Source organism: Parasteatoda tepidariorum, chromosome 8 (assembly GCF_043381705.1).
Source record: "Parasteatoda tepidariorum isolate YZ-2023 chromosome 8, CAS_Ptep_4.0, whole genome shotgun sequence".
NCBI lineage: Eukaryota > Metazoa > Arthropoda > Arachnida > Araneae > Theridiidae > Parasteatoda > Parasteatoda tepidariorum.
Window position 1 is genome coordinate 10,554,551 of NC_092211.1, and position 12,581 is coordinate 10,567,131.

The 12,581-nt window shown below is 27.7% G+C and overlaps 1 protein-coding gene across 1 annotated transcript in view; it reads right to left on the reverse strand.

Moving 5' to 3' along the window:
* The window catches only part of LOC107454198 (cytoglobin-1), a 145,682-nt gene extending 135,271 nt beyond the window's left edge, over positions 1-10,411 (reverse strand). The window contains exon 1 of the mRNA XM_016071303.3: positions 10,136-10,411. The gene's annotated coding sequence lies outside the window, so the exon portion shown is untranslated. The remainder of the gene's footprint in view (positions 1-10,135) is intronic.
* Between the last annotated feature and the right edge of the window lie 2,170 nt (positions 10,412-12,581).

The following is a 12,581-nucleotide window of genomic DNA, read 5'->3' on the forward strand; positions in this document are numbered from 1 at the left end:
TAAAGTTCAACTTTGATTATGCAAAACTATTTTAACCTATGGAAAGTTTTTAAAGTTCTACTTTGAGAATAAGAATTTATTTCAGAGTAAGGGAGTTCCACTTTGAAAATGGTAATCTATAGTAATTTAGTATTATGTAAGTTAAGTTCTTTTTAACATTGCTTTTAAATTTTTTTTTCTATTTAGGTTCTTAGAAAACGATTGGCTGTGAAAAATATAATTAGAATTACCTTCGTTTGTCAGAGTCTTAATTATAATGAAAATAATGTTAAGAAATTCGATTCAATTGATCTTTTAGAACGCTTTTAAGATGGAGATTTTCGTATCGTGATCTGTGGCAGAATAATCGCCTAGTTTTGGCGAATTCCGGGCAGCGGCCAGTGAGAAACTAAAAAGAATCACAGAAAGGGACCAACTCGAAAGGTATAACTTGCCGCCCCCCGGGCAAACATCTTTTTTTTTTAAATTGCAAGTTTAAAATCAATTTGGCACTTTGGCGATTATAGTTGACGCGACAGATCACGATACGTAAGCTGCTTAATATAGCTGAGCCATGGTGGCTCAGGGGATAGAGCGCTCGCCTCCCAATACCCGGGTTCGATCTCAGCGATATCTGGTCAATTTGAATTCCGCAACCAGCTCTCACTGACCACAGTGTTGACGTAAAATATCATCACCGTCAGACTGATCATGGAAGCTTTTCGTTGTTTTCCTCTATATGTAACGCAAATGCAGGTTAGTTCAATCAAAAAAATCCTCCACGAAGACAAATTTCTCCCAACACTTGCTACAGAAGCTTCCTTGTCTTCTGGATGGGGCTCAAAATTACTAGGCTACGGAGTTGAACATTAGTGGCCGTAAACCCTAAATTGGGTCGGCTGTTCAACGACGGTTATAAAATTATGAAATATAAAATTTAATATAGCTGCAAAAAGCTTATTGAGTATAATTATTTTTTTAAAATAAATATTTTATTGCATTTAAAAGTTTACGTTCTTCTAAGCTAAATATTTCTAAATTAAATTAGCATTAATTGCCGAAGCTCGAGTTTTAGGGAGGTTAAAGTAGTAAATTAAGAGAGTCTCTTATTTGACTAAAAATTTGATGGCTTAAGCTGCCTATAAATCTGATAATATCTCCTTACTGAATATAATTTTATCACCTATTGAATAAATAGTAATTTAAGGTTAGTAACTCACTTAATTAACTTAAAGGATTATCTCTTCTGACGTCACATTAGTGAAAATCACGACAATAGGACGCTAATCCTTCTGTTCTCTTGGGAGATTTAATCGGCCTCGTTAATTTAGGCTGTCACCGGGCAAACAAGGTCCTACACAACCCTAATCTAGTACAAACCTCAACACTGATAAGTTGGGGGTTGACTTGAACCAGCTATTGGTCTGAAGACAGATGTCTCCACAGAGATCACTAAGTTCATGAGGAGTTTTAAGATTTTTTAGAATTTTTAGTTTGAAATTTAAAAATTGATCAAATGTCTGGCGGAAAATTTGAGAAAATACTTTTTCACTTGTTTTTCAATCAATAGCAAGGGAATGACACTACACTTAGTATGTATATAAATATATAAAAGTATTTATATAAATAGAATTAAAAAATATATCTGAGAACATTTCATTCAGATAAAGAAATTTTTCGAGCAACGAACATTCTTTTAGAATAAAGTGAACACGTTGTTTTAAATAAACTATTTTTCGAAACGAACTCCTATCAATTTAAGTAGATTACAGTAAAAAAAAAACTCAATTTGCTTAAGTCTTTTTTATAAATTAAAAAAAAAGTTGATAGATTTAGAAACAAAATTGGTGTTTGTGTGTTTATGATCTATAATNTAACTCACTTAATTAACTTAAAGGATTATCTCTTCTGACGTCACATTAGTGAAAATCACGACAATAGGACGTTAATCCTTCTGTTCTCTTGGGAGATTTAATCGGCCTCGTTAATTTAGCCTGTCACCGGGCAAACAAGGTCCTACACAACCCTAATCTAGTTCAAACCTCAACACTGATAAGTTGGGGGGTTGACTTGAACCAGCTATTGGTCTGAAGACAGAGATCACTAAGCTCATGAGGAGTTTTAAGATTTTTTTGAATTTTTAGTCCGAAATTTAAAAATTGATCAAATGTCTGGCGGAAAATTTGAGCAAATACTTTTTCCCTTGTTTTTCAATCAATAGCAATCCTTTCTCGTTCTCAAAAAAAAAAAAAAAATTATAAACAGGGAAATTAATTTTTTTTCTTTTCTAGAATAATTTTGCAAACTGAAAAAGTATTCACACTGTCCCTGATCAAATTATTAAAGACGCACTATAAGATTCTATGTAAAATCTTAATTATCAGGTGATACTATACAGCTTTATTGTTAGACTGAAACCGGTTTGCACTTTTTTACATTCGTGTATCAATTGGTTAAATTAGACAATATATAATATAAATTCGACGATTGAATAGATTAGACGATATATTATATAAATATAGAATATTTATTATATCAAGTATTCTATTAGTATATTATAATAATTAGACCAAATTATTAGACACTCTGTAGTTTTTTTTTAATAATTTCATGTTTTGCACGAGTTTATATGCAATACTTTTACATTTAAACAAACATGTAATGGGTTTTAATTCATGAGATTTTTCATATACTTCATCTTTGCATATATATTTTAAACGAATTGCATTGCAATGTTTACCAATTGATACACGCACATAAACAAATGTAAACCGGTTTCAGCTGCGTAAAAACAATAAGCTGTATAGTATTATCTGATAATTAAGATTTTACAAAGAATCTTATAGTGCGTTGAATAATTTGGCCAGGAAAAATTATTCAAACTTTTCGAAAACATCTTTATTTTGAGGATTTTTAACTTTTAATTTGGTTTATTTGAAAAAAAAGTAATAAAATTACTTCAACACCTATGTTTTTTTAGTTTTATTTATTTATTTATTTTTCAATGTATTAAATCGTTAATTTTTTTTTAACTTTCGAAAAAAAATTGCAAGGTTGAATTAGAAGCCCTTTAAGTTAAAAAGTATTTTTTTCACATGAAAAAAATGAGACTTCCAAATTTGTAAGTCTTCTAATTATAATAAATCATATGGGAAACAGGATTTTCCGTAAGCAAAAAAAATTTTTTTGTATATGAGAAGCAAAAATGATATCATAATAATTTATATTATTCTATAAAATGGGTTGCATGGTTTGAAAAACTGAAATATTTTATTTTATCCAAATAAAATTCGTTCTATCTTGTGAAAATATTTTAGCTGTAATTGTAAACTCTTATTTTAGTTTCAGAAAAAAAGGAAAAGAAAATATTTCGAAAATAAATAAACAAATAACATCGCTTGAATAAATAAATGAAAATATAAGGAATAAAATGAATTTTGTAGTGTTGAAAATTATTAATCCTTGTTTTATTTTTATATAGGTATAATAAAAAACAATAAAAAAATTGAAATTAGTAATCAAAACGACCCATATTGCGGTAAAGTAGAATAAATATGTGAAAATAATCAAAGGGAAATTGATCCATATTGATAATTTTCTATTTTTGTATTTTTATAAAAATAATGAAAATTGCTAAAATTAATTTCTGTAATGTTGACTCTAGGTGACCCGAGGATAAAGTGACATTATTAATTATTAGCAAAATACGAGACATAGGCAATTGAGGAACACGAACAGCTGGCTTTATTAAAAAGGAAAACTTTTCGATCATCAATTAATTCTACTTCGGCTTCCCTTATCAATTTTTTTGGAAGAAAATTGCAAAAAATTAACAAATTTTTTTATTTCATTAATAAATACTTCATAATCATCTGCATTACTTTCGCTTTCGCTCGAGAACGCCATTATTTTTTTACTCTTTTTTTATGTAAATTCATCAACCATCGGATATACAATAGGACAAAACACGTCAAAACAACAAAAATTGGCAAACTTCCAATCACAGTGGATTATTATTATTATTATTTGTTTAACTTCCGGCCAAATAAAAACGTGATAAAAAAACAACGTATTGACGAATTCTGCTATGCCCGAGTTTACTCGGGATAATAAATATTTGCGATCTATACATTCCCGAGTTAACTCGGGATAATAAATATTTGCAATCTATACATTCCCGAGTTAACTCGGGATAATAAATATTTGCAATCTATGCATTGCCGAGTTTACTCGGGATAATAAATATTTGCAATCTACACATTCCCGAGTTTACTCGGGATAATAAATATTTGCAATCTATACATTCCCGAGTTAACTCGGGATGATCAGAGAAGAGGTAAAATAAATATAATCTAGTAAATTGCATTCAAAATGCAATTGTTAATTTTTTCCGATTTCGATTCTTAACCATAAAATATTTTGCAAATGAGTTATACAATTAATAACTCAATGCAGAATTTTTTTTTATAAAAACATTAAAGAAAAATGCGTAATATGTTCGAATGTTTACTAAAAGTTTATCAATGCAATATTATGCTGAGTGAATTTTTTTTTGTCATTCATAATTTGCATAATTGACTCAAAAGGAGAAGAATTACCTAGAAATGCAAAATCCTCTTCATTTGCAATTCAAATTTCTTAAAAGAAAATTGTCAAGAAATGATTTGCACTTGAAAAGGCATCTATCGGGGAGGGGGGGGGACTCTTTTTAGTATTCAAGCTGTGTATTGAACAAATCCTCTTTACGTGAAAGAAAAATCAAAAGAGAGAGAAAGAGTTTTCATTTTTGTTTAACATTCAGCATTTACGGTTAACTTGGTGAAGAAGGCGGCACGTGTACGGAGAATAAAAGGAATTTTTTTTCTAAACGGAAATATGCTGAAAATTTGTAAAATAAAATGAATGGAGTGATTTCTTTTGAAAATGGAAGAAAAAAATATTTCTTTTGTTGTTGTTGCTTATCCTTTTAATCTGACGCACAGTCCCTGGTCTTATTATTAGACGTACTATAAAATTCTATGTAAAATTATAATTATCAGGTGATACTATACAGCTTTATTGTTTTTACTCAGTTGAAACCGGTTTGCATTAGTTTACACTCCTAGATCAATGGGTTAACATAGTAATGCAATACGTTAAAAATAAATACAAATAGGAAGTATATAAAAAATCTCCCGAATAAAAATCCATTACATGTATGTTTAAATATAAAAGTATTGCATCTAAACTCGTGTGCAAAACACGTAATTATTAAAACACTACAGTGCGTCTAATAATTTGATATAATTATTACAATAGACTAATATAATACCTCATATAATAAACATTTTATCTTTATCAAATATATCGTCTAATTTATCCAATGGTAGAAGTTATATTATCTATTGTCTAATTTAACCCATTGATACTCGAACGTAAACAAGTGCAAACAGCCCCATAAAAACAATAAAGCTGTATAGAGTATCACCTGATAATTAAGATTTTACAGAGAATCTCATAGTGCCTCTAATAATATTGCCAGGAACTGTAAATGCCTGCGTGGTAATAAGAACTCTTATTTTGAAATCCAGAATTTCTAATAAACCGTACATTTTGGTTTATTAACCAAAATTGTGATTCTTTTAACCAGAAAGGTATTTACTAATTACCATAAAGTGCAGTAAATTTAATCGTAATTTTCTGCTTTTGCAAAAAGTTTAGATTTAACTAACCATTTAGATTAATCGGGTTTAAAGATGAATCTAAACACCAGTTAATCTAATTAGTTAAATATAAAGTAGTTGATCTAAATCTAGCGTTAGTCTAGTTAATCTAGTGTAGTTAAATCCAAACACCACAACACAATTAATTGAGAACGTTTGCACTAACTCATGCCCATTTTCACCATTCGCGAATTATTTTCGTTTCTGAGAACGCCAATTTATTTGTACTTTGGATATCGTCAGTAGATTGTTAATAATATAGTGCAAAATGGTGTGAGTTTGTTGATATTTTGCACACCGCTATACAGTTCCTGGCAATATTATCAGAGGCACTATAAGATTCTATGTAAAATCTTAATTATCAGGTGATACTATACAGCTTTATTGTTTTTACGAGATTGAAACCGGTTTGCACTTGTTTACGTCCGTGTATCAATGGGTTAAATTAGACAATAGATAATATAAATTCTACCATTGGATAAATTAGACGATATATTTGATAAAGATAAAATGTTTATTATATGAGGTATATTGTAATAATTACATCAAATTATTTGACATACTGTTGTTTTTAAATAATTGCATGTTTTGCACACGAGTTTATAGGCAATACTTTTATATTTAAACATACATGTGATGGGTTTTTATTCAGGAGATTTTTTTATATGCTTCCTATTTGTATTTATTTTTAACGTACTGAATTACAATGTTAACCCACTGATACAGAAGTGTAAACAAATACAAACCGGTTTTATCCGAGTAAAAACAATAAAGCCGTATAGTATCACCTGATAATTATATTTTTACACAGAATCTCATAATGCGTCTAATAATAAGGCTAGGGACTGTACATCTGCATTAAAAAAGGGCACCGTTACAAAATATATGTATGTTTTCAATTCTGTAATAAAGATAATTGTGTTTTATTTTTTTAATTTCTTGTAAATTGTATTTAGTTTTATTATTTTTAACTTTCTTCCGCTTCTGTTCTATTAAATATAATTCAAATTCGTCTTAATGTTCTCTCTGCGCTATTCCAATTTTTATGTGTGCGCATTAAATGAACTATTCTTATTCTGAATCGTATCGCATCTTTTCTGACTCTTATGTGCCTCATATCTTATTGTTATTATAAATGTTTGTGTTATTGGATGCATAAAAAGGTGGGGGGACTTTTTCACACCAAAAGTCATGAAAATAAACATTCCTGCACTGAAAAAAGTATGGTCAAAACTACCAGAATATAGTAACATTTACCGTGTTTTTGTACCCGTTTGGTAGTTTCATGATGGTAATTTTTACATAAGCGCTGCTTTGTTAATTATATTAGTAAAACTAACAATAAAATATAATTTAATAATATGCGATTAAATTTAGTTTATGTGGTAAAGTTTAGTGATTTTATCAGAATACATTAGTGCAAGAAACATTTATATGGATAAATTTACTTTTTAGTTTTGTATTTGTTCACTATATGTGTGGTAATAGGAACTACAATTTTGAAAACCCGAATTTCCGATAAACCGCTCCCGATGATTGGATTAAATATTGTATATTTTAATTTTTTTAACCAAGAGAATGTTGTTGTTTTTTTTTAAATGAAAAAAAAACTCGATATATATCATTACTATACAGTACGGTAATTTTACATTTAATTATCTAATTTCAAAAATTAATTAAAATTAATTAAATAAAATTAATTGATAATTTCAAAATTAATTATCTGTGGCGCTTGACTATACCACTTTTGGTGTAAAGAAGTTCACACCATTTTTTTTTTCTGTAAGATACTCTAATATTTTTACAGTGCATCAAAATCGTGTAGTTAAAAAAAAAAAACTAATGTAATAAAACAACACTTCATCAATATTATAAAATTAACATTTACGAACCAGAAACATTTTATCTGACAAGCGAGTTTTCAAGTTGTCATACCTAGCATCAATAATCTGTTAATGAAAATGTTGAATTAAGATTTTCTCGAACATAATTTATTATTTTCTTTAAATAGGTGGCCCCTTTCTTTCTCACACTGCTCACCCAACTCTTTGATTTCTTTACTTTCATCATTATTTCCCTATTAAAAAATAATAATTTCCAGAAAAAGAGAACATTTTATGAATAAATCAAATGGTTATTATAATTTCAATGAATGATTAATTAAATTTTAAAAATGACAAACTGTACTTGAAAATAATTGATCGTAGAAAAAACCAAGAAAAGAAATGAAGAAATAAGCAGTAATTTTACTCAATAACGAGACCACTATAATTGTTCAAATAGAAAATAAATTCTACCTCTGTTGAAATAATTTTTTTATATTTTTAATTATTTCAATATGCATATTAAGATTTGTAGCAGGCAACAACTAATCTCTCACTCTTTAGTTACTTTTTGCATAAGTAGTGAGCAATGAGATATTTTTTTCCAACAATCAGATTCACATCTTAAACGCTGTGCTTAAATATAATAATTCATATGATGGTTCAGTGCTTAAATATAATAATTCATATGATGGTTCAGTGCTTAAATATAGTAATTCATATGATGGTTCAGTGCTTAAATATAATAATTCATATGATGGTTCTGTGCTTAAATATAATAAATTCATATGATGGTTTGTGCTTAAATATAATAATTCATATGATGATTCTGTGCTTAAATATAATAATTCATATGATGGTTCAGTGCTTAAATATAATAATTCATATGATGGTTCGATGCGTAAATATAATAATTCACATGATTACATTTTGTGCTTTCTTCAAATTCCCTTTTCATTTCCGTTATCATTATTAGGAACAAAACTGTTAATTTCAAAACCATTATACATTAACTGTGGAATTTCTTTTTTAAATATTAGTTTCCAAAAAGATTAACTGTCATGCTTGATAGACTTTCCAAAAAATAAATTGAAAATTGTATGAATATTATATTAATGCAGAATATAGAAATAAAAAAAAATTATAAACAATACCTTTTATATGGTAAGTAGCAACAGAAAAAGATAAGAAAGAATCAATTGATTTTACAAAAAAATGCCGTAAAATATATCGAATTTGTTCAACCGTAGAGTTTAATAGGCACAAGATTAAGAAGTGACAACACAATTGAGTCAAAATGAAAAAAAGAACATGAAACAAATATATTTCAATAAAGTTTTTAAAATGTTTTTTTTTTTTTTTTTATAATTTTAAGACACATGTGATTCGTTAGCTTACAAAACACTATATATAAAATTTGTGTTTAGTAGATGTGATACAAATGAATTTTAATTAATAAAGTTTATCTATCTAGATTATATCTGTATATATAATATACCTATATATAGTAATATATATGTATATTTGTTAATTCAATAATTTTTTTATAATAAATGTGTTCTTTATATTTCTACAATAATTACATTTTGTAAGTAAGTTTATGGTAATCTTTAAAAACATATATTATTATTATTTTTATATTATTTTTTATAAAAATACCTTAAAATTAACGTTACAAGACTATTTAATATAAAAAAATATATATAATAAAGCTTTGCTTTTATTAGATCCAAAGCAATAAATTGTGTTATTTATGAGCAGAATTTGACTAATTATATTCATGTTATCATAATACATGTGTTAATTCAAAATATAAAGAATGTACTTTAAATACAATGTTTTACATTTTGAATAAATTATTAAGTTTACAAATAAAATTTATGATATTCTATATCACTAAAACATATTATTCTTTAAAGAAACTAATTTATGTATAATTTCTTTTTATGGAAGTATCGGTTTTTCGTATTTGAAATAATATTATATGGAAGAATTTGAGTTTAGTGGTTTATATACAAAAGAGAATTTATTAATTATAATAGGTATTTTATGGCTCGTTAGAATAATAATAATAAAGAAAGTGTTTTCCTTATTCATTTAATAATGTATAAATACCAGGCAAACGTAAGACACTATNAGCTTTGCTTTTATTAGATCCAAAGCAATAAATTGTATTAATTATGAGCAGAATTTGACTAATTATATTCATGTTATCATAATGCATGTGTTAATTCAAAATATAAAGAATGCACTTTAAATACAATATTTTACATTTTAAATAAATTATTAAGTTCACAAATGAAATTTATGATATTCTATAAAACTAAAACATATTATTCTTTAAAAAAAATTAAATTATGCATTTTCATTATTCATTATTCTTTTCATTTCGTATTTGAAATACTGTTATATGGAAGAGTTTGAGTTTAGTGGCTTATATGCAAAAGATAATTTATTAATTATAATAGGTATTTTATAGCTCGTTAGAATAATAATAATAAAAAAGTGATTTCTTTATTCATTTAATAATGCTAAAATACCAAGCAAACGTAATACACTATATTTGCATTTAGACATTTTGATTGTCATGATCATTTAATGCCGGTTAAATACATGAAAATAACGGCTTACTTTCGACAGGAAAACTCTCCAAAATTGTTTTTAATAATCCAAAATGCACCAGATATAAGTCAAATTAAGTAGTTGACAGTTAACCACGGTTGACAGTTACCGTCGCCATAAAATTCTTTTCCACACATATATGGTCTCTTAACAACATTGAAAGATGAAGATTTAAGTTGGAGGAAGATCAACTTTAAGACGCAACTGTTTCAAAGTGAGGAGGAAGAGATTTTTTTGGCTCCTGATCTCACGCTTCGATGTTGTTCTGTGGCTCAATCCCTGAATGGGTTGCCAGGTAACCGAAAACGGTCGCCAAGGGATGCCAATTCATCTGCTTTGAGGTTTGAATGAAGCATCCGTACGCGAGGTGCATTCGTCTGGCAGTGAAAATCTTATTAAAATTCAAGTACTTCATACATAAGCAAAAAGGGAAGAAATTCTTCGGTGGATGTTTGGGTTCTCTTCTTCATTGGAAGATAACGTCTGTCAAGAGGAAGACGATGGGTTTTGTTTATAGGGTTTAAAATATGTAGAGGAAGAAAAATGTATGTTGCTTACAAATATTCAGTCCATAGCCAAATTATAAGACGCTCTATAAGATTCTATGTAAAATCTTAATCATCAGGTAATACTACACTGCTTTATTGTTTTTATGTGACTGAAACCGGTTTGCACTTATTTACGTTGGTGTATCAAATGGTTAAATTAGACGATATATACAGTAGGGAACCGATTATCCGGAACGATCGGGACCATCGCTATTCCGGATAACTGATTTTTCCGGTTTTCTGAATCGCTACAAAAAGCCGTTTCTTTTATTGTTAAATCCAAATGAAAAAAAAATAATATTTGGAAATAATCTTAAAAAGAAGAAAAAACGATGAAGTAATACATTAATGATTATTTCCAAAATGATGGTAAAGTAAACATCTTTCAAAAAGGAAAGAAAAATCCTAAAATTTTATGAGGAAAAAAATGTTTTTTTTAAAAAATGGCGGGAAAATTTATCGAATTTCGTTCCGGTTTTTTGGTCTTCCGGTTTTCTGATTTCCGGATAACGGGTACAGTACTGTAATATAAATTCGACGATAGTATAAAGTAGACGATATATTATATAAATATAAAATATTTATTATATCAGGTATTACACTAGTATATTATAATAATTAGACCCATTGCGGGTTTTTAATAATGACATGTTTTGCAAGAGTTTAAAGGCAATACTTTTATATTTAAACATAGGGTAAACCAACCAGTGAAGGAACATTTCATATATATTGATTAAAAATAGAATTTGAAAGTTTTTCTTCAGATTGATAGGTAACAATAGCTTACTGCCAAACAATAGGAAGTCATCTAGCAATGTTTTGGATTAAATGATCAAATAGACTTCTCTGGAAAAATTTTTGAATTTGTTAATATCTCTGCAACACCTTGTTTCTTTGAAAAAAATATAAGATGAGTGCTTGTATTTACATGTTTGAAGTGGAATTAATTGCATGTAATAGTTTTATTTTTCTCACTGTGAAGAAGAGAATTCAAAATATAGTTATTAAAGTTACGTTTTATTTTTTTAGGCATCATACCATAATAAAATACTGAGATAAGGGGGTGTTAATTCACTGGATCACCAAACGATGAAAAACCAGTGAAGGAACAAGTGTTCCTTTACTGGTTTTTTTTCTAAGTTAATGAAAATAAAAGATAAACTTTAATTTTCTTGTACCTTTAGTGATGTTCCGCATCAAAATTATGTTTAAAATACAAAAAACAACTTCTAACCAGCGAGGGAACAGGCATTTTCTTTTACTGGGCATAGATTTCCCAGTGAATGAACAGTATGTATTAATATGTTGGCACCTTAATTTTCAGTTCATGATTATAAAAAAAAAGTTAACATTTTCCAAGTATTTGTATGTTATAATTTCAAGAATAGGCTTGTTTTTAGATATTTGTATGGCATATAAATTCATAAAGAGCATTAAAAAATAACCAAAATTAAGTGTTCCTTTACAGGGAAATTTTGTTTTCATTCACTGGTAAGAACTGTTCCTTCACTTGGTCTCCTTACTACTTGTTATTTGAACCTCCAAAACTTTGAAACAATATTATGCAAGTTCTCTTCAATTTTTTTACATAATTTGCAATTAGTAACAAATATGTTGACACTGTCATTTAACTAAAATAAGGAATTTTGAAATTAATACGATTTTTTAAAAGGAAAGCGCAGCTTAAGTGTTCCTTCACTGGTTAGTTTACTCTACATGTAATGGGTTTTTACACAGTAAATTTTTTTACATAATTTCTATTTGTATTTACTTTTAACGTATTACATCACAATATTAACTAATTGGTACACGAACGTAAACAAGTAGAAACCACGTAAAAACAATAAAGCTGTATAGTATAACCTGATAATTGAGATAATTGATAATTGAGTCTTGATAATTGAGTC